General features: G+C 38.2%; 1 long non-coding RNA gene across 7 annotated transcripts in view; it reads right to left on the bottom strand.

The window, feature by feature from the left end:
- The window catches only part of LOC104005584 (uncharacterized), a 237,742-nt gene that overhangs the window by 203,374 nt on the left and 19,525 nt on the right, over nt 1-14,843 (bottom strand). The window lies entirely within an intron of this gene.

Below are 14,843 nucleotides of genomic sequence, written 5' to 3'. Positions count from 1 at the left end.
TCTGCTATCCTCTAACCCTTAGCTCCCAAATTTCTCTGATCCCAGCCTCTCTGACAAGCTGATTTGTAAACAAATACTTCCATTTATTGGCAGTGCTTATTTGTAAGGCAATTCAGTGACCAATCCTTTCTTAAGTCTGTTGTCTATGTTGGAAAGTTAGATTTAAAAAAACAGAGGCTCTCCTGGACATAGTCACTGGTGGACATGGAAATCAGAATAACAGTTTGAACAGTGTTTCCACTGAGGCTTTTAGCTAGCGTAATAAAAAATACCACCCTTAAATCAACAAACTACTGCTCAGTGATTAAGCAACTGATTGAACAGTTCCTTAAGTGATTGTGCAGAAACCACCTTCCAAGTTGACTAACTAGGCAGTCTTCTTACAAGCTGTAATTTTAGGGCTGTGGAAAACACATCTATCCATCTGCTCAGTGATAGCTGAAATTGACAGTGTACGAAGTGTCTTATTACATAATTAAAATTAAGGGTAAAATTGCAAATATTTCTGTTGGCTCTAACACAAGGATTTGCATTCATGTGAATATGATTAGACAGGAAGATAGAGATTTGATCATTTATTGATTCATTCATTCATTCATTTATTTTTTAGAGACAGGGCCTCCCTCTGTCACCCAGTCTGGAATGCAGTGGTACAATCATAGTTCACCGCAGCCTCGAACTCCTGGGCTCAAGAGATCCTCCCATCTCAGCTTCCCAGTAGCTAAGACTAATTTTTTTTGACTTTTTTTTTGTGGAGACTGGGTCTCGCTAAGTTGTCCGGGCTGGTCTCCAACTCGTAGCCTTAAGCAATTCTCCTGCCTTGGCCTCCCAAAATGCTGGGTTTAGTTGTGAGCCACTGTGCCTGGCCTGTTTATTTATTTATTCATCCATTCAGCAAATATATTCTGGGAACTTACCTGAGCTTTGTTCCTTTCTTTCCACTACCTTTTATCCTTTTAAAAAATATTCTTTCTTTGCTTTTCCTTTTCTTTCTTAATTCTTTCGTCTTTCTTTAAATTTTACTTTTCAATCTAAAGTAGTATTATGATGCTAGCTACAAACCTCAATGCAGAACTCTTAGCAGTTGGAAAGGACCAAGAAAAGGTGTCATCTGCTGAGTTAGTTGGGCCTAATATATTAAGCAAAGTTTTTTATTCTGATGTCTTCACATCTCGGGGCCTTTCTGACACTGGAAGGGACTGGCCCTCCCAGAGCTAGCTAATTCCTAGAGACAGCAGACAGCTGGCCCCAGAGAGGGCACCTTTCATATGCAAACCAACCAATCCAAAGCCCATACTTTCCAGTCTTCTTTATGGAGCTCTTACATTCTGGGCTAATATTCACCTTCTATAATCACCCCAGGGCCAGGTACCAGACAACTAGGAACAGCTCCCAGACCCAGAGCCCACTGAAAGTACCCCAACTAGCCAGTTCTAACCCTGTTTACCCCACCTCTCACATTTCTTCCTGCAGAAACCACAATAAGGGTGCTTGCCTTGCCATGTTCCTTCCTTACTCTGCCTCCTCCTGACCCTACGGCTTCCTCATGTGGCCCTATGTGGAATGCTGGGCTTCCTGTTTCTAGGTATCTGAATACGTACAGTCTTCTTGCCATTTCCACATCTGCATGTATCTCCATGCTTGATTAAAACAAATCCCAGCTAGATTTTAAAACACCTAAATACTTGGAATTAAACAAGAGGTGAGAGGTGTCCATTTGTCCAGATCCTTTCCCACACACGAGTCAGAGCTGACCACTCTGATATGAAGAAAAGTGAATCCAAAGGATACCTATCAGTGACAAGGAAAATAACAAAAGCAAGAGATGGGTTAAAAATCCTTCACGCTCAGCCCCTGAGCTGCCCAATCTTCCTGCCCTGAGAGAGGAAGCAAGATCCTGCACCTCCAGGCATGGTAGCAGCAAGGAGGGACCTGATGAGTGTCAGATTCTGTTCTCTCTTCAGTAAATGGTTTAGAGATAGAAAGTTGAACAAAATGTGTCCTTGCTCTGAAAAGGACTACCTGCTAGTGAGGGGGAGATACAGTACATGAATAACTGCTTTGAACATATTAAAGTTCTCCACTCAGCTGTCAAAGAAGTCTTTAGGTAACGGTGACATTTGCGCTGAATCTTGAAGAATGAGCAGAAGTTTACTTAAAGAAGGTCAGGTTGTGGGTCTTTGATAGAGGAACATGATTCTCTGCATGAATAAAAGGTGTGTGGAAGGGTATGTTGAGCTTATGTTTAGAAACTTGATCGTGTTTCCATGGTTTTGAATTTTTCCTGCTTTGGTATCTTTTCCATCAGTAACTGTACCTAGTCAGCAAATTCCAAGACTAGAGCAGAGCTGCAGAGTTGTGCTGTCAGGATAAATCATCCCTGGGGATTGCCAATTTGAAGGCAAGGGGACAGAGCCTTCTCTCTCCTCTTCAGAACCCAGACCATCTGAGAGCCAGGCAAAGGACAAAGCACTATAGTTTGCAAGCATGGGCCTTTTAAGCACCATTTGGAGTAATACCAGGGAGAGAAAAAAATGAGCTGATGAGTTGAATTTTTAGCAGCAGATTTATATACTACATCACTGCACTTTATTCCTTAGCAAACTGTTATGTGCCCAACTGAAAACATTGAAAAATGAGGGTGGGAGCACAGGGGCTACCATTCTCAAGATGCCAGCTACTAAGCGTGGCAATCTTATTATTATGGTGGCCCAGATCCTTGGCAGTTATTGATGCTCACCAGTTCCCAAACTTCAAAGGTTTGCAAAATGTAGCCCTCTTTAAAAACTTAAGGCACTCCATTAACTTCAAATTGCTCTACTCTGCCCAAACCCAAACTGTACTTGTTTTCAAAGGAAACGACTCCTGAGAATCTGAACAGCCTCAGTTATTCTAAATCACTCTGCAAGGCAAGCACAAAATTAATCGGGCCTCCAGTATGTGTGTGTTTGGCAGCAGAAATGCGGCAGAGAATGCCATAAATAAAAACACCAAGTTCGGCTGTTGGCCAAAACCTCAGGAAAGTCTGTTTTCAATTGGGCAAAATAAAGCTTCACCAACCTGTTTAACACATTATACTGTGTGGGAGGAAAAACTGGAAAATGCCTCAAATAAATAAAGCCCTGATGAGCAGGGAGGTGCTTCTTTACTATTAACCTATTAGCAGAGACATTTGCTTATTTTCTTAAAATGTTAAAATAATTATCCTTATTTCCTGGTAGTGGGTCAGTACTGTTTCCAGCTAGACAATATTCAAGGTTTTCATGCACATGACCCCTGTAGGAGCTAAAAAGTTCTTTCCTAGTTTGCTTCCACTTGTTCTATGTTTTAGAATCCAAGGATGCTATAAATGGAAGAAATCTTAGAGTTTCCTTTGTAGAGGAGATCAACATAAAACAAAACATTCTAAAGATAAATCATCATTATCATCATCCTGAGCACTTACCAAGCATTCAGTATGTGTGAGACACTATGATAAAAGCTTCATATGATAACTCTTGAATTCTCACAACTCTATGAGAAAAGGCCTTTTATTGGCATCATTTTAGATATGGGAAACCCAGAGAGACTAGGTAAACTGTCCAGGATGACACCGCTGAGAAGCGGAGCAGGGATTAAAACCAAGTTCTACTGGACTGCAGACCCTGCCCTCCAGGCACAAGGCTGGACCACAATGCAGGTGGGGCCAGAATGAAGACTCAGTTCTTCAAACTCCCTTTAGTTATCCTCATACAGAATGTTGGCTGACAGAGTCACGGGAAAAGAACTTAAGTACCTTTCAGCCCATTCCAAGATGATGAGTTTCTTAGGGAAGACACTATGTTTCTTCCTATTGTATACCCAACACTGACTACAGTCAGGCCTTAGGTTATTGATCAATTGATGTTTACTGGATAAGGGAATGAATGAGTTTGACTCAAAGTCATGTTCCCACAGACTGTTTTCAAATTTGAAGTAAACAACACAATGCTACCAATTTCTAGATATATCAAAAGTTCCCAAGACAATTTGGCTTCCAAAAATATCCATGCATTCACTTAAAAGGAAGAGTCATTCCAAATTGTCATTCACATTTCACCCATCCTAACATGTACATCAGGCAACAAGTGGACAAAAGAAGTTCAAGGTAATTTTAAGGTTGTCCTGGACAAAACACTTGAACTTAATTGAGATTCCTGCCCACTAATAACAGCTTCCCAGCCTTTTTCTTAGACATAATCCAGTTGAGGGATAACGAGGAGAGCTGCAGCTGAAAATACTTACTAAAATAACAAGAGAAAATTGTGCAAAGTGACTGAGGCCAGTAATCCCAACATTTTTGAGGGCTGAGTGGGTGGATCACTTGAGCCCAGGAGTTCGAGACCAGCCTGGGCAACATGGAGAAACCGCAACTCTAAAGAAAACACGAAAATTAGCTAGGTGTGGTGGCACCTGCCCGTAGTCCCAGCTACTTGGGAGGCTGGGGTGGGAGGATCACCTGAACCTGGGGAGGTAGAACCTGCAGTGAGCTGTGATCGCACCACTGTATTCCAGCCTGGGTGACAGAGCAAGAGACCCTGAAAAGAAAGAAGAGGGGAGAAGAGAGACGGGGAGAGACGGGGAGAGACGGGGAGAGACGGGGAGAGACGGGGAGAGACGGGGAGAGACGGGGAGAGACGGGGAGAGACGGGGAGGGGAGGGGAGGGGAGGGGAGAGACGGGGAGGGGAGGGGAGAGACGGGGAGGGGAGGGGAGAGACGGGGAGGGGAGGGGAGAGACGGGGAGGGGAGGGGAGAGACGGGGAGGGGAGGGGAGAGACGGGGAGGGGAGGGGAGAGACGGGGAGGGGAGGGGAGAGACGGGGAGGGGAGGGGAGAGACGGGGAGGGGAGGGGAAGGCAGGACAAGACAAAGAAAGAATGAGGCAACAAAAATCAGACTGCCTGAGTCCAAATCTTTGCTTTGTCATTTAACAACTATGGGACTCAGGCAAATTATTTTGTATCTTTGTGCCTTGTTTTCCTTAATGGTAAAACGGAGATAAAAATAAGAAATCTGAAGAACCAGAGGGATGCTCTAAAGACTGAATGAAATGGTACACACAGAGCATATAAAACAGTGCCTGGCTCATGGTAAATACTTAAGAAAGGTTAGATATTATTAATTTTTATTTCCAATTTATCCATGTCTTTAAATCTCACTTGGAATAATGTGAGTTAAAGAGGGTATACCATTCAAAGGATAGCCTTGGTAATGAAGCTGTCACCTTATTTGCCAATTTGATCTCTTAAAGATGCAGGTTCTATTTCCACAGCCCGGATAAGATGCTATTACTATACTCTCAATATAAATGTACTCAAGTTGCTTGAGATAAAACTGAATAAAACAAACCAAAAAATTTTACCTATATAGCCTTAAATATAAAAATAGGTAGTGATCAATTATGATTAACCTACTATGTATTGGCACTTCATGTAATTTTTAATGTTCACCACCTTAAAAGAACATTATTATCCTATTTCATAAATGTGAACCCAAAGGCTCTGGGAGATTAAGTAATCTGTACCAGTTTACACAGCTAGAAAATGACTGAGATGGGTTTTGAATCCTGCTTTCTGAACAAAGCCCATCTTATATATCATTTCTTCCATTGACAATGGTTCTCAGCCCTGACAGAACATTAGAACCACATGGAAAGCTTTTTAAGCTATCAGTACCCACAATCCATTCAGAACAACTGAATCATAACCTCTAGGGATGGAGGCAGGCCCAGTCACCTGTAATTTGTAAAGCATTCCCATCAGGGCTGAGAACACTCATCTAGACCCTGCTATCTCTCCGAAATGTCTAAAATAAAGGTTAACTTAAAGGTTAATTCACCTTTCACATTATCTATTCCATTAATTAGTTGAAAGTAGCTTAAACGAAAACTCATTTGCATCATTTACTCAAGAAACTAAAGTTCCTTTCTTAGCCATCCATCCAAATTTTAATGAAGGACCCTACATCACTTAACTTGTTTCTAGATGATGAGCCATGCATAGATTTTTTTCTAGTGATTTCCTATTTTCCTTCAAATAGTATTTTTGAGAGCCCTTCTTTGTGTCCTTATTGTGAGTTATCGGAGATATAAAGAAAAATAAGCCACCGTTCTCCTCAAGAAGCTTGCAATTATTATTCCAACAAGTATCTATTGAGCATTTTATTAATGCTGGACACCATATAAACCATTGGGTATATAGTGGCAAACGATGAACACGTAAGTCCTGACCTTTGGGACTTATAATCGAGTAGAGAGACAGTTGATCAGCATATAAATCAATAAATTAATCGATAATTACAAATTATAGTAAGTGTTATGAAAAAATACATCATTTTTAAAAATATTTTTTCTTCCCCATTTATGTTTATATTTCTTATTATTGAAATATCCGGAATCTTGTCAAGTAAGAATAGTGGATATCCTTTGAGATCCTTGGGATATTCTTATATTTTACAAATTTCAAAGAAATTATTCTACATGTTTCTGTTAAGTATGACATTGGCTACTGGGTTCAGAGAGATCATCTTACTCACAAGAGTTAGTGAGATATTCTTCTACATCTACTAATATATTTATATATTTTAAAATCAACATTGACATCCATCTAGTCTTTAGAACATCTACTAAGATGGTCAAATCTACTTTTCCTTAGACTTTTTCACATATTGTAAATATATTCTCTAATACTAAAACATTCTTGGATTCCTGAAATTATCCTTTGTTATCATATTATAGTTTATTATATTATCATTTAATCCTTTCAATATAATGCTGAGTATCCACTTGTGAACATTTATTTGGTGTTATTATTCTGTTTAAAAAATTGTGAGGCTTTTCTAAAAGTAATGTTTTATATCTTAATTATTTTTCTTATTGTAAAAGTGCTACTTTAGTATGGGAAAGATTGAAATAAGGCACATAAAAAGAAAAAAAAAACTGGAATTCTCCCATGATCCTCCAACTCCTCCTGTGGAAATCATTACTATTAATTCTTCAGCTTATTTTCAATTTAACTAGTCCCCCATTGTAACATAAAAATATTACAATATTCATTCCAATATTGTTTGTAATAGCAAAAAGCCTGCAAGTTTTTTGCTATTATAAACAATATTGCAATGAATAATGTTCTATATTTACATATCTTTGCATACATGTAGGGATATTTCTTTTAAAGGAATTCCTGGATGTAGATGTGTTATATTTTAATAAATATTGCTAAATTGTCACTTTAAAGTATTGCACCAATATAAGCTGCCACTAAGTAATAATGCGTAAAAGAGTAATTGTCTCTCCACATTTTGGCACACTGGTATTATCAATATTTTAATCATTGACAATGTGATAGTTACAAAAGCTATTGCATTGTTTTAATTTGTATTGCTTTAATCAATGGGAATAAAGATCCTTTCATATATTTATCAGTAAAAAAAAAAAAAAAGAAAAGAAAAAATAGAGTCTCCTTTAGATTGTATGGCCAAGGATAATTTCTCACAAACCAGCTTCAAAATTATGAGACTATTTGATAGTTGTCTGGTTTATTCAGTTATTAATTACATAACAATGAATATACCCAATGTATAATCTTTAGTGTCTGACTTTGTTCTCAGCATGTTCTTGAGATGCATCTATGTTGTTGCATGTATTAATAGTGCATTCCTTATTATTTCTAAGCAGAATTTCATTGTATGAATATAGCTTTAGTGGCTTTTATGCCATATACATTCGTTGTACTTTCCAAAGCTTAGTCCCAGTTTTGAAATATATGGCATGTAGTAGGTATTTAATACACATTAGCTGATTGGATGAATTTTGATGTTCATAGATAACACCTGTTGTTCTATCTTCAATGTCCCTTCCCACAACATTTATGTGATTTTTTAAAAATTTAAACTAGGCATTAATATGAGCCAACAGGAGACAGCAGTGAGTAAGTATTTCCATGCAAGGCAAATAATTTATTTGGGACAGGGGAAAGAAATCATATCAACAGCACTAAACCAATGTAGTCTCAGGATCCTTTAAAATCAAATGTGTCTAATGAGCAGACATTGCCCCAGTTGTAAACATGTCCATGGCTGGATATTACTCTTAGCACTAATGTTAATTAATACCAAAAACTCAGATACATGAAGAGCTGAGGATACTACTACTGTCACTTCCTAGGAAAACTTGGCTTAGGTTTATTCATCTCTGCCTCCACTGTAGCCTGGGTCACAGCACTTAGAAGCTAGTAGGTGCTCAATAAACATTCCCAAAATTGAACTGAATGTAGATAAATTACTTTAATACCAGATATGAATGTTTACAATGTGCAGTTGGGAACAGTTAAGAGAAACCCTTACCCAGCCTGCATTTTTATGCAGGGCACATTTCTGAGCTGAGATTGACGTTCTCCTTAGTGTCTCCCATGAAACCAGACCAGCATTTAAAACAGTTAGTATGCCAGAAGGAGTCTGGGAAATGTCAGTGTGGTTTGCGATTACAAGCTGGTCTAAGTGAAGAAAACAAGCTCCCCTTAATAAACCGAGCTTTGTACAGGCTGCAGAAACCTATTAAAATGAAGGGAGACTGACTTCACTAGAATACTTACACATATTATTGCCTATTAAAATGTATTCATTAATTAGAGGATAAAGCCATCAAAAGTGATTCCATTTTTATAGGAGGCAGTTAAAAGATATTTATTGAGCTTTCAGGTTCTGGAGTCAGATAGAATTAAGTCTGACATTTCCTACCTGAGACCTTTGGTAATCCACCTAATCTCTCCGATACTTAGTTTCTTAGTTATAAAGAGGTGATAATACTCATAACCTTATTGAATTGCACTCTGATTACATTATATATTATAGTGTCTTGCCAGACAAACTGTGGTTGAAGTCCAGCTGGACTTCAACAGAGTATGTTGGGTGGGGGACAACAATGCTTTCCTCGTGAATTTTTCTCTCCCTGCATCAAACACTTGTGTGTGTTGTCTGAAAACCTCTAAGAGAAATAAGTAGTTGAGCATTTGGCCTTGACAATTCTCCATCTCCCTTGGGTAGAAAGCTGGGAGCATAGGAAAAGCAATGCATTCTTTATGAGCTTCAAATAGAAAGTTCAAAATGTGGAAATTTTTCAGAGCAGCATGCTGGCCCCAGAGCAAATGGACTGAAGATGGTGTCAGGCTGTAAAAAGTTAATTTACTGGAGTCTCTTCTAAGAACCATCGAGTTATTTTAAATTCTAATGCAACATTTCTATCCTTCTACAACCATACCTGAACTGAAACAGAAGAAATAGGAGGCATTTACAATGGAAGGTTTTAAAGGTGGAATCAGAAATTTGCCCTCCTGTTTGTGTGCTGACCTGAGTTGTTATTTCTCTCTGCCTCCACTGATCATGCTTTCTAGTCTCCTAAGAATTGTACCAACCTACTACATGGAGATCAGGTCTCCCTGCACATTTGTACATCATTTGGATATTGTTATCTGACATCAAATTGAGAAGGCACAACTTATCTTCAGTGACCGTTCCCTACCCTACATACACACACACACACATACACACACACACACACACACACACATTCTTCCTTCTTGGGCCGTTTAGACCCATACTTAACAAACTTACCTTCATAGGGCCCTCAAGGTTCCATGAGCCTCTCTTATTATAGAAGATAAATGTAATAAATCAATTCACATTACAATATTAGTGTCTGATATCACTTTTCTATTTTTTAACTTACTATGAGATGTTGAAGGTATATACAATTGACACAAAGGTAAAGACGTTTCTACAATATCCTCAAAAGACTTCCTATCTCATGGAGAATAAAATCCAAATTCCTGACACTGGCCTTGCAATCTTACATGAAATACTGTCCCTACCTCCCAACCACTCTCCTCCTGGCACACCTGTGTCCCTGTGTCAGCCCCACAGCATTGGTGCTCGACGCTCCCTTTGCCTTCAGTACTCTGCTCCTAAGTATCTGTTTGACTCCTTCCCCCAATTTCTTTGGGTCTCTCTGAAATGTCTTATCAGAAAGGCCTTTTTCCTGGCAACCCTGAGTGAAATAGTTATCTGCCTCCCACTCTGGTCTCAGCATTTCATCTCCCCTTAACTGTCTTTGTTTTTCTCCATAGAACTAACCACGACTTTATAGAGCATAATTTGTTGTGTGTTTATTTATTATCTGGTCACTCTAACTAAATATCAGTTACATGAAGTCAGGAATTCTGTTTTTTTCCTTGTTACAGCCCCAGAACCTAGAAAACAGTCTGAGACTGGGCAGGGGCTTAATCGATAACTGTAATGAATGAATGAGTTCAACCTTTTCTGTGTTCACCATCCAGCTTAACAAAAATATAAAAAATACATCTAAAATAAATAAAAGATTATACAAAATTATGTATGTGTGTGTCCTGAAGTCACCCACGTATCCTTCCTGTATTCAGTACCCTCCCTCTCTCCCAGAAGTACTCACTATCCTGAATTTGGTGCTTATCATTTCCATGTATTGCTTTACATTACAAACATATGTATTCTCAAGCAATATGTAACATTGAAATAGTTGTACACTTTATTATAGCACAGCATTGCATAGTATAGTATGATAGTATAGTTTAATGGTATAGTAGAGAACAGTGATTCTCAAACTTTGATACATATCAGAATCACCAGGGGAGCTTTAAAAAATTCCAGTGTCCAGGCCCCATTAGAATTTCATCTGAACATCTCTGGAGATGGGACCCCAACATTGTTTCTTTAAAGCTCCCAGGTTCTTCCAATGGGCAGCCAGGTTTGAGAACCAGTAGATATTACCCATGATAGAATGTAGTGGTCTTGAATCAGCCTCACAAACCTGCTGGGATCTGAATCCTGTTTCCAAATCTATAGAGTCTCTAGTGTTCCCCAGACACAAGACTCGGCCACCCAGGATGAATAGCACACAGAAGTTCTTCTCAGACACAATGCTACCTCTTCAGTCAATATCTCTCCCGAGATATTGATCAGAACACAATGCTACCTCTTCAATTAGCCTAATCTAATGTGGGCATTTTTTTCTGAAATATATTTCACTTAATTACTTTAATATAACCTTCCATTTGCCTTTGACGATGTCCAAATAAATGGTAATTCCTTGCTTCATTAATTTGTCTTAATTTGTAAAACTTCATTGAAATGCAATATATGTATAGAAGAATGCACAAATCTTAATTGTGCAGCAGAATGAATTTTTACAAACTGAGCACACCCCTGTAACAAGCACTTAGATCAAGAAACAGAACATCACCAGCCCCCCAGAAGCCTCTCTCAGTCTCTTACACTCTTTGCCCTCTGCAAAGCTAACTACTCACTTGACATCTAATTTAATAGGTTAATTTTGCCTGCTTTTCAACTTTACATAAATAAAATGCTAGAATATATAATCTTTCATCTGGCTACTTTATTTGATGTAATACAAAATACCTTACTTATATTGTTTATGTTTTTTAAAAGCATTAAAAGAAAAACCATGTGGAAAAGAAGCCAAAAGGCACTAATTATAAATAATGTATTTGATTCACTACATAGGAAAGTCAGAAAAAAAATGTAAAATGTTCTATAATTTATTTTTTTAAAGACAGTTACCCATTTCTCTTCAAAGAATAGAGAAACTTTTAGATTGCCTATTTTACCAACTCATTCATACACCTGTCAGTGTGCTTTTGCATAATGCATATTTCTCAGAAAACAACATGAATATAGATTATTTGTAAAGGCATTGTTGCAAAGGCAGGTGAGGCCTACTCTATGTGCCTTACTAGTAAATTACATAGTCCAAAATCTAAAATTCATTTTTATTTCAACTGGGGGTGTATGGTTTAAGGACTAAACGTGAACTCACAGTGATAATTTTAGGCTAATATTAATCTAAAATACTTTGTGATTCATTTATTCAACAAATTTTGAGTTCTAGGAACGTAATGTTGAGCAATGCCAAATTCGGTCTCTGCCCTAATAGATCTTATAGTCTGGTGCGAGATAGACACTAATCAAAGAATAATGCAAATAAATTTAAATTTAATGCTAAGGGCTGAGCAGAGGTAGGTACATTCCTATTGAGAGCATATCAAGAGGAGAACTAACTTGCTTGGAATAGTCAGAGAGGGTCTCCCCAAGGAAGTGACGGTAGAGTCCATGACTAAAAGCAAGATAACAAATGAATGATGGTGAGATTAAAAACAACCTCAAAACATTACAAACTACATATACAGCAACTGAGTGCAACACCTCAGGGTTCCATTCGTCTGTAATATTCTCCACCATTTACACTATTATCCAACACACACATATACACACATACACACACACATGTACTTTGCTGTATAGCTGTTATGCAACCTTCAGGTGTCAGCTGAAATTTCTTTTTCTTAAGGAAGAAGTCCCTAGATATTCTCCATGCATCAAAAGTAGGTCAAGGCTCTCCATTATATGCTATTATATTATTCCTCACATCTTCTTCATTGCATTTGTAGATGTTTCCCCTTTCGGTAAAGACACCATTAAGATGATGTAAACCATGAGCTTCACACAATGCCTTGCACATAAGTATGCAATACACATTAGCTCTTAATGCATGTAAGGTGTATAATCATTTTCACTTGTTTTCTGTCTCTACAAAACGGTCTTCATGCTATGAAAGCAGGGACCCTATGTCACATTTTACCCAGTAACCCCAGCACTGGACATGGTGCTTGTCCTCAGTAGGCCACCATAGTACAGTGTTAAGTCCACCGGAGTTGGACTGTCTGTGTTTGAATGCAGTGCTAGTGGTGAGACCTTGGCCAGGTTGTCTAAACCCTCTGCCTACACGTCTCATCAGAAAGTAGACACTGTGACAAAACTTATCTGAGGGTTATGAGTGTCAAATAAGTAATGTTTGTAAACCAAAAGGAACAGCGTTTAGTTCATGGCAAGAGATTTATGCATTAACTATCATTATTATTTAGGGATTCAATAACTACTACTATTCTACCATGTCTCCTTTAAGAACATCTTTGTGCCATGAGGCCTTCTCTATAGAATCCAGGAAAATGAGAACAAAATGTTACGACGTGGTTCCCACAAAGCCCCTTCATGCATCTGGAGTCCTTCTTAGTTGAGTTAACTGAGCCTTGGGGTAGGTTCATGAACCTCAGCAGGACTTATCAGAAAAAGTCCTAGATTGAGAGCCTGTTTGAAGAAACTTGCACTATTAAACACTGAGCTCTGATTTTCCTCTTCCCACTTTACCAACTGGGTTTCTCTCTAACTATATATAGCTCCATGCTCCTCAATTTCAAAGAAATTTCAGGACTTTATATCTGAAAAGAAATTTAATAATTATTCAGCACAACATCAGTGACATATATAAAGAAACTGAGGTGCAGAGACAAAAGGTGAGTGAAACAAGGTCGCACTGTGAGACTAAAGCAGAGTAGGGATGCATGGAAAGTATCTAGGGATACTCTTCCTTAAGAGGCACATGCCTGGCCAGGCGCGATGGCTTCCGCCTGTAATCCCAGCACTTTAGGAGGCCGAGGTGGGTGGATCACAAGGTCAGGAGTTCGAGACCAGCCTGACCAATGTGGTAAAACCCCATCTCTACTAAAAATACAAAAATTAGCTGGGCGTGGTGGTGCGTGCTTGTAATCCCAGCTACTCAGGAGGCCCAGGAGGCAGAGGTTGCAGTGAGCTGAGATGGCAACACTGCACTACAGCCTGGGCGACAGAGCGACACCGTCTCCCCCCCAAAAAAAAAGAAAAAGAAAAAACAAGAGGCACATGCCTTGACTTGACTCCAAGAACAGTATTCTTTCAAACACACCATTCTATTTCCTAATTGCTTGAATTAATATTGTATTGGTCTTCATTTTTGAAGAAAACCAGAGGAATGTGGCCCCACAATGGAATTAAAAATATGGTAACAGTATCTTTGTATTTCCTCAAATGAAAGCTGTGGCATAGATTTTTAAAAATATGCAATGCAATAATGTTTATACAAACTAAATACATTCAGAGCTAATATTTAATGCATGTTATGTTATATTAGGCATTGTGTGAAGCACACGGTATATATTATCTCACATTAGCTCTTAAAAAATAGAGAGCAAAGGATGAACATTGCTATTATAAATAGGTCTCACACAGCCCAGAGCATTTAAATGATTTGCCAAAGGCTACACAGCTTATAAGACGTAAGATTTGAACTCAATGGTCCTATTCTAGAGCAGTTCTGTCCAATAGAAATGTGATTGGAGCCACACATGCAGTTTTTAATTTTTTAGTAGCCACATTTAAAAAGTAAAAACAAATAGATGAAATTAATTTTACCAATATTTGTTATTTAACCCAATATCTAAAATATTATCATTTTAATATATAATCAAGGTAAAGATTAATAAAGTATTTAACATTTCTTTTATCATATTAAGTGTACCTTTCACACTTGCAGCACATATCCATTTGAATGCTAAATATTCAACAGGAATACTTATTAGATTTGATAAAATTTATAGCTGGAAAAGATTTCAGTTATTCTAAGCATACCTAAAAGCTTTCCAATTCCTGAACTCAGTATTCATTTTTTAATTAATATTAAATGAAATTTAAAATTCAGTTTCTCAGTTTCAGCAGCCACATTTCAAGTTTTCAGTAATTGCATGTGACTTGTAGCTAGCCCATCAGAGAGCATAGCTCTTGAGCCCAGGTCCTAGCCACTTTGCCTCTTTCAATATTACACTAACATAAGCACTGTGCTGCAAAGTCAAGTCTATAGAATCTAGGAAAATAAGAACTGGATTCTATGATATGGTTCACCCAGG

Source organism: Pan troglodytes, chromosome 2 (assembly GCF_028858775.2).
Source record: "Pan troglodytes isolate AG18354 chromosome 2, NHGRI_mPanTro3-v2.0_pri, whole genome shotgun sequence".
Lineage (NCBI taxonomy): Eukaryota > Metazoa > Chordata > Mammalia > Primates > Hominidae > Pan > Pan troglodytes.
This window is presented reverse-complemented; position numbering and strand designations above follow the sequence as displayed.